We start from the raw sequence: 12,531 nt of genomic DNA, 5'->3' as shown, positions 1-12,531 counted from the left end.
GTCTAAACAAAACCTTAGACATTGTAAGTGCAGGGTAGCCATAAGAGTATATGGTCTGGGAGTCTGTCAAACACGAACTCCACAGCACCATAATGGCTACACTGAAAACTGGGAAGTTTGGTATCAAACTTCTCAGCACAATAAATGCACACTGATGCCAGTGTACATTTTATTGTAAAATACACCACAGAGGGCACCTTAGAGGTGCCCCCTGAAACTTCACCGACTATCTGTGTAGGCTGACTAGTTTTAGCAGCCTGCCACAAACCGAGACATGTTGCTGGCCCCATGGGGAGAGTGCCTTTGTCACTCTGAGGCCAGTAACAAAGCCTGCACTGGGTGGAGATGCTAACACCTCTCCCAGGCAGGAATTGTCACACCTGGCGGTGAGCCTCAAAGGCTCACCTCCTTTGTGCCAACCCAGCAGGACACTCCAGCTAGTGGAGTTGCCCGCCCCCTCCGGCCAGGCCCCACTTTTGGCGGCAAGGCCGGAGAAAATAATGAGAAAAACAAGGAGGAGTCACTGGCCAGTCAGGACAGCCCCTAAGGTGTCCTGAGCTGAGGTGACTCTAACTTTTAGAAATCCTCCATCTTGCAGATGGAGGATTCCCCCAATAGGGTTAGGATTGTGACCCCCTCCCCTTGGGAGGAGGCACAAAGAGGGTGTACCCACCCTCAGGGCTAGTAGCCATTGGCTACTAACCCCCCAGACCTAAACACGCCCTTAAATTTAGTATTTAAGGGCTACCCTGAACCCTAGAAAATTAGATTCCTGCAACAAGAAGAAGGACTGCCCAGCTGAAAACCCCTGCAGCGGAAGACCAGAAGACGACAACTGCCTTGGCTCCAGAAACTCACCGGCCTGTCTCCTGCCTTCCAAAGATCCTGCTCCAGCGACGCCTTCCGAAGGGACCAGCGACCTCGACATCCTCTGAGGACTGCCCCTGCTTCGAAAAGACAAGAAACTCCCGAGGACAGCGGACCTGCTCCAAGAAAAGCTGCAACTTTGTTTCCAGCAACTTTAAAGATCCCTGCAAGCTCCCCGCAAGAAGCGTGAGACTTGCAACACTGCACCCGGCGACCCCGACTCGACTGGTGGCGATCCAACACCTCAGGAGGGACCCCAGGACTACTCTGATACTGTGAGTACCAAAACCTGTCCCCCCTGAGCCCCCACAGCGCCGCCTGCAGAGGGAATCCCGAGGCTTCCCCTGACCGCGACTCTTTGAACCTAAAGTCCCGACGCCTGGGAGAGACCCTGCACCCGCAGCCCCCAGGACCTGAAGGACCGGACTTTCACTGGAGAAGTGACCCCCAGGAGTCCCTCTCCCTTGCCCAAGTGGAGGTTTCCCCGAGGAACCCCCCCCTTGCCTGCCTGCAGCGCTGAAGAGATCCCGAGATCTCTCATAGACTAACATTGCGAATCCGACGCTTGTTTCTACACTGCACCCGGCCGCCCCCGCGCCGCTGAGGGTGAAATTTCTGTGTGGACTCGTGTCCCCCCCGGTGCCCTACAAAACCCCCCTGGTCTGCCCTCCGAAGACGTGGGTACTTACCTGCAAGCAGACCGGAACCGGGGCACCCCCTTCTCTCCATTCTAGCCTATGTGTTTTGGGCACCACTTTGAACTCTGCACCTGACCGGCCCTGAGCTGCTGGTGTGGTGACTTTGGGGTTGCTCTGAACCCCCAACGGTGGGCTACCTTGGACCAAGAACTGAACCCTGTAAGTGTCTTACTTACCTGGTAAAACTAACAAAAACTTACCTCCCCCAGGAACTGTGAAAATTGCACTAAGTGTCCACTTTTAAAACAGCTATTTGTCAATAACTTGAAAAGTATACATGCAATTTTTATGATTTAAAGTTCCTAAAGTACTTACCTGCAATACCTTTCAAATGAGATATTACATGTAAAATTTGAACCTGTGGTTCTTAAAATAAACTAAGAAAAGATATTTTTCTATACAAAACCTATTGGCTGGATTTGTCTCTGAGTGTGTGTACCTCATTTATTGTCTATGTGTATGTACAACAGATGCTTAACACTACTCCTTGGATAAGCCTACTGCTCGACCACACTACCACAAAATAGAGCATTAGTATTATCTATTTTTACCACTATTTTACCTCTAAGGGGAACCCTTGGACTCTGTGCATGCTATTCCTTACTTTGAAATAGCACATACAGAGCCAACTTCCTACATTGGTGGATCAGCGGTGGGGTACAAGACTTTGCATTTGCTGGACTACTCAGCCAATACCTGATCACACGACAAATTCCAAAATTGTCATTAGAAATTGATTTTTGCAATTTGAAAAGTTTTCTAAATTCTTAAAAGACCTGCTAGGGCCTTGTGTTAGATCCTGTTTAGCATTTCTTTTAGAGTTTAAAAGTTTGTAAAAGTTTGAATTAGATTCTAGAACCAGTTGTAGATTCTTAAAAAGTATTCCAACTTTTAGAAGCAAAATGTCTAGCACAGATGTGAATGTGGTGGAACTCGACACCACACCTTACCTCCATCTACAGATGAGAGAGCTAAGGTCACTCTGTAAACTAAAGAAAATAGCAATGGGCCCCAAACCTACCAAAGTACAGCTCCAGGAGCTTTTGGCAGAGTTTGAAAAGGCCAACCCCTCTGAGGATGGCAACTCAGAGGATGAAGATAGTGACTTGGAGGGAAATTCCCCCCCTCCAGTCCTATCTAGGGAGAACAGGGTCCCTCAAACCCTAACTCCAAAAATAATAGTCAGAGATGCTGGCTCCCTCACAGGAGAGACCAACACCTCTGAAATCACTGAGGATAACTCCAGTGAAGATGACCCCCTGTTAGCCAGGATGGTCAAAAGATTGGCTTTGGAAAAGCAGCTCCTAGCCATAGAAAGGGAAAGAAAAGAGATGGGCCTAGGTCCCATCGATGGTGGCAGCAACTTAAATAGGGTCAGAGATTCTCCTGACATCCTAAAAATCCCCAAAGGGATTGTAACAAAATATGAAGATGGTGATGACATCACCAAATGGTTCACAGCTTTTGAGAGGGCTTGTGTAACCAGAAAAGTGAACAGATCTCACTGGGGTGCTCTCCTTTGGGAAATGTTCACTGGAAAGTGTAGGGATAGACTCCTCACACTCTCTGGAAAAGATGCAGAATCTTATGACCTCATGAAGGGTACCCTGATTGAGGGCTTTGGATTCTCCACTGAGGAGTATAGAATTAGGTTCAGGGGGGCTCAAAAATCCTCGAGCCAGACCTGGGTTGATTTTGTAGACTTCTCAGTAAAAACACTAGATGGTTGGTTAACTGGAAATGAAGTGTGTGACTATGTTGGGCTTTATAATTTGTTTATGAAAGAACACATTTTAAGTAACTGCTTCAATGAAAAGTTGCATCAGTATCTGGTAGACCTAGGTCCAATTTCTCCCCAAGAATTGGGAAAGAAGGCAGACCACTGGGTCAAGACTAGGGTAACCAAAACTTCCACTGGGGGTGACCAAAAGAAAGGGGTTACAAAAACTCCCCAGGAGAAAGTGGGTGACACTAGAAACAAAGAAAAAGAGTCCTCTGTAGGCCCCCAAAAACCAGAACAGGTGGGTGGGCCACAAGACACAACCCAAAACAAAGGTGGGTACCAGGGTAAGAACTGGGATGCCACTAAGGCATGGTGCCACAACTGTAAACAGTCGGGGCACCACACCAAGGACACTTCTTGTCCCAAAAACAAACCCCAGCACAAAATTCCAGGGGTAACCAGTGTAGCCATGGGAGATGACTCCTCAGATGAGGAGGTCTTCATAGCCTTCAACTGGAAACAGGGCCCAACAGGTGAGTTGGAGATTCCAGAGGGAAGTAGACACTTCCACCACCTACTGGTGAATGGAATCCCAACCACTGCCCTGAGAGACACTTGTGCCAGTCACACTATTGTGCATGACAGGCTGGTGCTCTCAAACCAGTACATCCCAGGTGAGACTGCCAGGGTAAGAGTTAGCCTAGACAGGGTCACTAAGAGGCCTGTGGCTTTAGTACCCATAGAAGTGGGTGGCACTCTTAGCTGGAGAAGGGTAGTAGTCAGTACAGACCTCCCCCTTGATTGTCTCCTTGGAAATGACTACCCAGAGGTTAGTCAGAGCCCAAGAGAGGAACTGGTCCAGTGCCAGTCCTCTCCCAAGGATTCTGGAAGTCCTGCCTCTGCAGTAAATGCAAGCAGGCCCCAGAAGAAGAAGAAAAGAAAACAGAGTAGGAAGGGTGGACAACCTTTAGCCAAGGTTACAGCAAGCCAAGGAGATTCTGCTCCAGTAGGGGAGAACTCCAAAAATGGCCCTGATAAAGTCCAACCTGACCCACAAGAAGTCCTGGCTAGTCAGGCAACTGTTAAACCTGAGTGGGTGGCGCCTCAGCTAACAGAAGAAAGAGTGGAAGAAGGGTGTTTACTACAAGATGTGGTAACCCCCCACTCTAATACAGCAGACAGGCAACCTGAACCCAAAGAGGCCTGTAACTTAGCCCCTTCCCTTTTAGGTGAAGAGCTAAAGGTGTGGTTCTGGGCACTGACAGCTGTCAGTGGCCTCTGCTGGGTGTTAGCCTTTATGGCTGCACTATCCTTAGCATGGTGGTCTGACCCCATGCCAAATAGCAAGTTAGGCCCCCTGACCCTATTGGTCATGGTGGGGTTACTCCAGCTCTGGGTAACCTCTCTGGGTAAGCTAGGGGTAACCCTGGCCAAGATAAGGTTAGCAGAGGTGGATACCTCTAAGACCAAAATAGAAAGAATGGGTGGAGACATTGAAGAGGCAGACAAGAGGCAATTCAGACTAGGTCCTATCACTGTGGAAGTAGGTCAGTTCCCCAAAGGGAATGACCTGAACAGAAGGATGTAAGGCAGAGTAGGCCCTGCAACTAACCAGCCTATTTCTCCTACTCTTCCTCGCCTGACAGACTAGGAAGACTCTCCCAGCTTGGGCTGAGTCTCCTGGCCTGTGGGCTGGGGGGGGCTTGTGTAAAGAAATGGCTCCCTGTTGCAGTTACCCCCCACTTTTTGCCTGATACTGATGCTGACTTGACTGAGAAGTGTGCTGGAACCCTGCTAACCAGGCCCCAGCACCAGTGTTCCTTCACCTAAAATGTACCATTGTATCCACAATTGGCACACCCTGGCATTCAGATAAGTCCCTTGTAACTGGTACTTCTAGTACCAAGGGCCCTGATGCCAAGAAAGGTCTCTAAGGGCTGCAGCATGTCTTATGCCACCCTAGAGACCCCTCACTCAGCACAGACACACTGCTTACAAGCCTGTGTGTGCTAGTGAGAACAAAATGAGTAAGTCGACATGGCACTCCCCTCAGGGTGCCATGCCAGCCTCTCACTGCCTATGCAGTATAGGTAAGACACCCCTCTGGCAGGCCTTACAGCCCTAAGGCAGGGTGCACTATACCATAGGTGAGGGTACCAGTGCATGAGCATGGTACCCCTACAGTGTCTAAACAAAACCTTAGACATTGTAAGTGCAGGGTAGCCATAAGAGTATATGGTCTGGGAGTCTGTCAAACACGAACTCCACAGCACCATAATGGCTACACTGAAAACTGGGAAGTTTGGTATCAAACTTCTCAGCACAATAAATGCACACTGATGCCAGTGTACATTTTATTGTAAAATACACCACAGAGGGCACCTTAGAGGTGCCCCCTGAAACTTCACCGACTATCTGTGTAGGCTGACTAGTTTTAGCAGCCTGCCACAAACCGAGACATGTTGCTGGCCCCATGGGGAGAGTGCCTTTGTCACTCTGAGGCCAGTAACAAAGCCTGCACTGGGTGGAGATGCTAACACCTCTCCCAGGCAGGAATTGTCACACCTGGCGGTGAGCCTCAAAGGCTCACCTCCTTTGTGCCAACCCAGCAGGACACTCCAGCTAGTGGAGTTGCCCGCCCCCTCCGGCCAGGCCCCACTTTTGGCGGCAAGGCCGGAGAAAATAATGAGAAAAACAAGGAGGAGTCACTGGCCAGTCAGGACAGCCCCTAAGGTGTCCTGAGCTGAGGTGACTCTAACTTTTAGAAATCCTCCATCTTGCAGATGGAGGATTCCCCCAATAGGGTTAGGATTGTGACCCCCTCCCCTTGGGAGGAGGCACAAAGAGGGTGTACCCACCCTCAGGGCTAGTAGCCATTGGCTACTAACCCCCCAGACCTAAACACGCCCTTAAATTTAGTATTTAAGGGCTACCCTGAACCCTAGAAAATTAGATTCCTGCAACAAGAAGAAGGACTGCCCAGCTGAAAACCCCTGCAGCGGAAGACCAGAAGACGACAACTGCCTTGGCTCCAGAAACTCACCGGCCTGTCTCCTGCCTTCCAAAGATCCTGCTCCAGCGACGCCTTCCGAAGGGACCAGCGACCTCGACATCCTCTGAGGACTGCCCCTGCTTCGAAAAGACAAGAAACTCCCGAGGACAGCGGACCTGCTCCAAGAAAAGCTGCAACTTTGTTTCCAGCAACTTTAAAGATCCCTGCAAGCTCCCCGCAAGAAGCGTGAGACTTGCAACACTGCACCCGGCGACCCCGACTCGACTGGTGGCGATCCAACACCTCAGGAGGGACCCCAGGACTACTCTGATACTGTGAGTACCAAAACCTGTCCCCCCTGAGCCCCCACAGCGCCGCCTGCAGAGGGAATCCCGAGGCTTCCCCTGACCGCGACTCTTTGAACCTAAAGTCCCGACGCCTGGGAGAGACCCTGCACCCGCAGCCCCCAGGACCTGAAGGACCGGACTTTCACTGGAGAAGTGACCCCCAGGAGTCCCTCTCCCTTGCCCAAGTGGAGGTTTCCCCGAGGAACCCCCCCCTTGCCTGCCTGCAGCGCTGAAGAGATCCCGAGATCTCTCATAGACTAACATTGCGAATCCGACGCTTGTTTCTACACTGCACCCGGCCGCCCCCGCGCCGCTGAGGGTGAAATTTCTGTGTGGACTCGTGTCCCCCCCGGTGCCCTACAAAACCCCCCTGGTCTGCCCTCCGAAGACGTGGGTACTTACCTGCAAGCAGACCGGAACCGGGGCACCCCCTTCTCTCCATTCTAGCCTATGTGTTTTGGGCACCACTTTGAACTCTGCACCTGACCGGCCCTGAGCTGCTGGTGTGGTGACTTTGGGGTTGCTCTGAACCCCCAACGGTGGGCTACCTTGGACCAAGAACTGAACCCTGTAAGTGTCTTACTTACCTGGTAAAACTAACAAAAACTTACCTCCCCCAGGAACTGTGAAAATTGCACTAAGTGTCCACTTTTAAAACAGCTATTTGTCAATAACTTGAAAAGTATACATGCAATTTTTATGATTTAAAGTTCCTAAAGTACTTACCTGCAATACCTTTCAAATGAGATATTACATGTAAAATTTGAACCTGTGGTTCTTAAAATAAACTAAGAAAAGATATTTTTCTATACAAAACCTATTGGCTGGATTTGTCTCTGAGTGTGTGTACCTCATTTATTGTCTATGTGTATGTACAACAGATGCTTAACACTACTCCTTGGATAAGCCTACTGCTCGACCACACTACCACAAAATAGAGCATTAGTATTATCTATTTTTACCACTATTTTACCTCTAAGGGGAACCCTTGGACTCTGTGCATGCTATTCCTTACTTTGAAATAGCACATACAGAGCCAACTTCCTACAATACCTGAAAGACTGAATGACAAACTAGTGGGCAGAACAACCTCTTCTACGAACTAATCTATTAATCAATAATAATGATTAATTTATTAATAATAATAATAATAATAATAATAATGATGATAACTTCAGTTACACATCAAATATCATCAACTGGTAGTTAATTAAGGCAACAGCACTGCATTCTCCACCCCATTCAGACATGAGGTAGAGTAGGTAGTGGGCCTGCCAAGATTCACATCTATAACCTTTCGCGGTATGAGCGTGTTTGTGTTCGGAGCTATTTCCGAATTCAATGGGCAATAGCTGACTTGGACTATAAGAAAAGGGAGCTCACTTTTTATAGCACAACCCCCTTCATCTTGCAGATCACAAAGCTTGAGCACATATGAGCCTGATATAACAGCCTTATGCATTAACAAACAGCAGACCAATCTGGCCTAGAGTTCACCTAAAACACAATCAGTAGCCAGTTAAATAATCATTGACAAAGTCAACAGATGTAGCATTGCGTGCCACTCTTCTGGCTCTGTCAATGTCTGTTTTGTTGTGCTCTATGTAAGACTTTTTTAGTGGGGAGCTGCAGGGCCCTCAACAATACAGAAAACATAATCAGCTAAAAGCGAACATGTTTTCAGTCAAACAAATGTCACAGAGGTGTAGTAGTTCCTGGCACTGAATGGAGATACTTTCTGTGAGGATGTGTTCCTTGTGAGAGCAGAAAGCAGTTACTCAGAGTGAAGTTAAGCAATGGCTTGCTCTGACTGACTGACTGATTGATTGCTCCATGTTGTACACTGTAGTGAGTAGAAGAAAATTGTGAATAATAACAACAAGAGACCAATGGATGGAGAGGGTTAGCTAAAAGCCTGTATAGGTAAGTATATATTGTGTGTGTATATATATATATATATATATATATATATATATATATATATATATATATATATATATATATAAGATGGCAGGACCTATGCATAGCACGTGTATCTGCAGCTACACATGCCATCAAACATATATATATATATATTGTATTGTATTGTATTGTAATCGTATTTATATAGCGCTTACTACCCCTGACGAGGCGTCGAAGCGCTTTTCGATGAGTAGCACGCTACTCTGGAACCCAACAAGAATTAGTGATGGATTAGTATCGTTAAATAAGGAGTACAGTTTTAGTATTATTATGAGTTAATTTGAGCCGCGGATATGAGAGTTTGTTAGTTAGATTGACTGGAGGAGTGGAGGAGGAAAGAAATCCAGAAATGTTAATTGGGAGTATATCCTTCATTGACTCAACCCAAAGGCTTGGGATGAGTAAAGGGGGGCGGAGGGGGAAGAGTATGTGGAAGGGTTAGGGAGAGCATAGTAGCAGGGTGAGATAAATGCAGGAGAATTTAGTAGGGATGTGTGGGAGGTCACAGTAGTAGAGTGAGGTTTGGTGAGTTAGATGTGGAAGCGGAGGGACGAGCTTAGGCAGAGATATTTAGGAGATGTAAGTGGTAGAAGGGATTTGGGATGAGTCAGAGTGAGAATGAAGGATAGTTTGATAGAGACATGACATAAGAGTGATGAGTAGATAAGTGTGATAAGATGAGAGCAGGAATTCATAGATATCTAGTATAACAACCCACCCAGGAGCCATACACATACAATACATAATTAGAACCATGGGTAAAAAATACTTAGTCAAACAGGTTTAAAGAGTGTGTGTGTATTTTATTGTTATGACATAGTAGTAATACATATTTTCTAAAGAAACTATAAATAAATAGAAATATACTTATAATCTGAAAATATGGATAAGTACAAGCACGACATTCACGTAAATAGTGTTGAGGCTTAGGCCTACAGGGACACAGGTGTCAGTGTCACCATAGATACTGAAGACTATATATATATAAAAATAATATCTTTAGTCACATCAAAAGGTCATGGCTAATGCCAGACCTAAATATACTGGAATCCGGTTAACTTCTCTCATGTGAAATCAGCGGACTAGGGGGCGTGGCCTGCCACCAATGGAGTAGGCTGTGAACTGCAGAGCACCCGGGGGAACAATGCCATCCGACGTGGAGACTGGCCAGCCTCGCCCTACTAGGGCGTTAAATATTAGAGCCTTCTTGCATTGCACCTGGGGTCGCAAAACTGGCCTCTTATAACTGCACACAGCCTGAAACTGGCCTCAGTGCTGACCACAAGGGAGCGACTAGCCAATATGGAGGCGGCTTTGTTATGACTGCTCGAAGCCACAAGAGCGTAGCTGTGGGGGGACTGGTGAGATCGCCGTGACCAGCTCGGATGAGTGAAAGGTTGCTGGCGGTGAGATTTCGGCATGACTAATTGTCAGCCTGCACCCAGAAGGGAAGAAGTAAGAAGAGGTCCAGTACAGATGGAGAGGCGTCACTGTGCAGAACCACGAGAGGAGCTGGGGCAGCAGCACCTTTGAATATATTTTGGGGCCCAGAGGTGAGAGTTGACTGGCATCAGAGCAGTGCCCATCTCGGCTGCAGGGGCCCATTGTTGCGGCTGCCTTCCACCCTATGCTCCGGTGTGCAGTGCACAGCTGGCACTGGACTTGACAGGGTGGGGTCGATCTTCGGTGGCGAGGAGCCTTGGTGGGGCTGAGCTAGTGACCACTGGCTGAACCTGGGACTGTAGGCAAGTGTTGCATGTGGGAAGGACTGGTAACCTATCTGCTCCTTTTATTGGATGGGCCCGACACCTGCACCTCCTCTGTAGTGGTGTCACTAGGAAAATACCACCTTGCAGCAGGGTGGCACTGCATAAAGGATCTAAAGTTATTTGTTGCTTTTTTCACACAACACTGCGCAAAAAAATGAAGTTGCGCACTACGCGAAAGGGAAAGAGCACGGCAGCTCTAGATTTTCAAAAGATATGGTGCGTTGGAAGTGGAATTGAAAGGTCCGACGTGCAAGTTACAGAGTGAACCCTCATAAATTCACTCTCTAGTCAACATCTTCCTCTCTCAGTTCCCTTTTCTCTATCTCTTCCCTCCTCTACCTAGCCATTAGTCACGGCCTCCGCCACAAGCTTTAGCTCAGTTCCCTCTACCTCGTATTTTATATGCCCCCTTTACCTTTTTTTTTTCCTCCTTTCAACCTTCTCTTTTCACCCTCAGAACCTCTCTGTATCTGCTGTCCTCTTCTCTCACTGTTCACTCTCACTGTTCCTACCTTCTGTCTCTCCTTCTCTGTATATTGCCCTCTTTCCTTTCCCACCATCATTTCCCTCTTTTTTCATACTCTCTACTAGTGCTACTTTCAAAGAACTCTAAGTCTATGTTCACCAACAGAGCACTACTTCTGGCACGAATATTCATGATACTGGGGTAGAACTGTAAGGAGTGGCTCGCAGCGCGTGGAAGGGGTGGGGCGGCATGGGGGGATAAACATTTTAAAAAATGTTTTTTTTTTTAAACTGCTTACCTCGCACCTCGCCGTGCCGCTCCTCTCCTTCATCTTGCTGCAGGCACAGGCTCCCAGCCTGCTCTGCGGCTAATCCGGACACTGCTTAAAGCAACGTCAGGATTGGTTGGGAGCGGCCAGTCACTGCGCACCCAGGCAGACTAGGAGTCTGTGCAGACTCTCTCCAGCCCAAGACGGCCGGCCAAAAATACATGCGCAGTGAGGGGGGAGTGCTGTGCACTCCCCCCTCACTGCTCGTCACCCCTGTGGCCCCTCCGCTTTAAAAGAAAAGGATAATAAACCAGCTCCCCTGCGCTAATGGAATTGCCACCTCTGAGAACTGTGAGACCTGCCTCTTATGTCGGCTGTCAAGAGTCTGCTTGGAGTGTATTTGTTTAATAGTTTTTTTTCTTCTTTAAATGCGTCCAGCTATTTGTGAATGATTGCTCAATAGCCAATGTGTAATACAAACTAAAGAACATAAACCTAATCTTGGCTTGGACTTCTGTCTATTTTATAATCGTGCAAGGTTTTCAGATTTGTCAGCAAAAATGACCTTTTGTCCTGAGTTTTAAATCTTTGTCCTGAATTTTTACTGTCACTGTGCGAAATTTGCCTTTTTGCCAGGTGGTCACCCCACAAGCAACCGAGGCGGACTTGGGTGCAGAATAAAACGTCAGCGACAATTAACGAGCGATCACGTGTTCCAAGAGCTAAAGCACTCCCAGCAACTGCTAATGTACTTTTCCGCCCCGGGGCCAACTCTTCACAAACACGGATGTCCTGCCACACTCCAGGCTATTATCGTGCTAGCAATAAATAACGCCTCTCACGCTCGCAACGCGTTAAAAAATATTCCCAATAAACGACGGCAGGGCTTGTATGGGAGCTTGGGTCAACGGAAAGGGTGACAAAAACGAACACCACAGTGCAGCAGCTTTGATGTTTTTCTTCATTATCTGTATTTTATACAAAACATTATACAAAACGTACGGTGACCACAGGCGGAGTCCTTTACGATGCTTTTTCAGACCTTGCCATGAACACCTACGCCACTCAGACTGACCTAAAAATGTCACTTCGGATAAACATCTTGGAAGCTGCGTTTTAAACCGGGCCTGTATTCGTCCAATAGTACACACGGCGTTGTTTAGGTAGAGCAATCACCGTTCTTTTTTCGGTGGAGGGTCACCATCTCCCTGGGGACCAGCAAGTGAAGTGGAGATGGGATGCACTGGTTACGAATTTTACCCAATAACCAAGCCACTCATGGCTACAGCAAATAATCATTTTTTTTTCAAATGCGGCAGTCTATTACATAAAACAAACTTTGTATATTCCTTGGGATTGAGACGGCAATGTAATGAATTAACCACATTAATGAAACCAGCAGGGATGAACTAATATCTGTGCACTATTTGGTCAATGCA

General features: G+C 47.6%; 1 protein-coding gene and 1 long non-coding RNA gene across 6 annotated transcripts in view; one reads left to right on the top strand and one right to left on the bottom strand.

Moving 5' to 3' along the window:
- The window catches only part of LOC138304306 (uncharacterized), a 36,240-nt gene extending 24,400 nt beyond the window's left edge, over window positions 1–11,840 (top strand). Inside the window, exon 4 of the long non-coding RNA XR_011205546.1 lies at window positions 11,729–11,840. This is a non-coding gene — a long non-coding RNA (uncharacterized lncRNA). The remainder of the gene's footprint in view (window positions 1–11,728) is intronic.
- The window catches only part of CLCN3 (chloride voltage-gated channel 3), a 517,267-nt gene that overhangs the window by 364,070 nt on the left and 140,666 nt on the right, over window positions 1–12,531 (bottom strand). The gene's annotated exons all lie outside the window — the stretch shown is intronic.

Source organism: Pleurodeles waltl, chromosome 1_2 (assembly GCF_031143425.1).
Source record: "Pleurodeles waltl isolate 20211129_DDA chromosome 1_2, aPleWal1.hap1.20221129, whole genome shotgun sequence".
NCBI classification, from domain to species: Eukaryota; Metazoa; Chordata; class Amphibia; order Caudata; family Salamandridae; genus Pleurodeles; species Pleurodeles waltl.
Note: the sequence above shows the minus strand (reverse complement) of the source record. Positions and strands in the feature narration are given on the sequence as shown.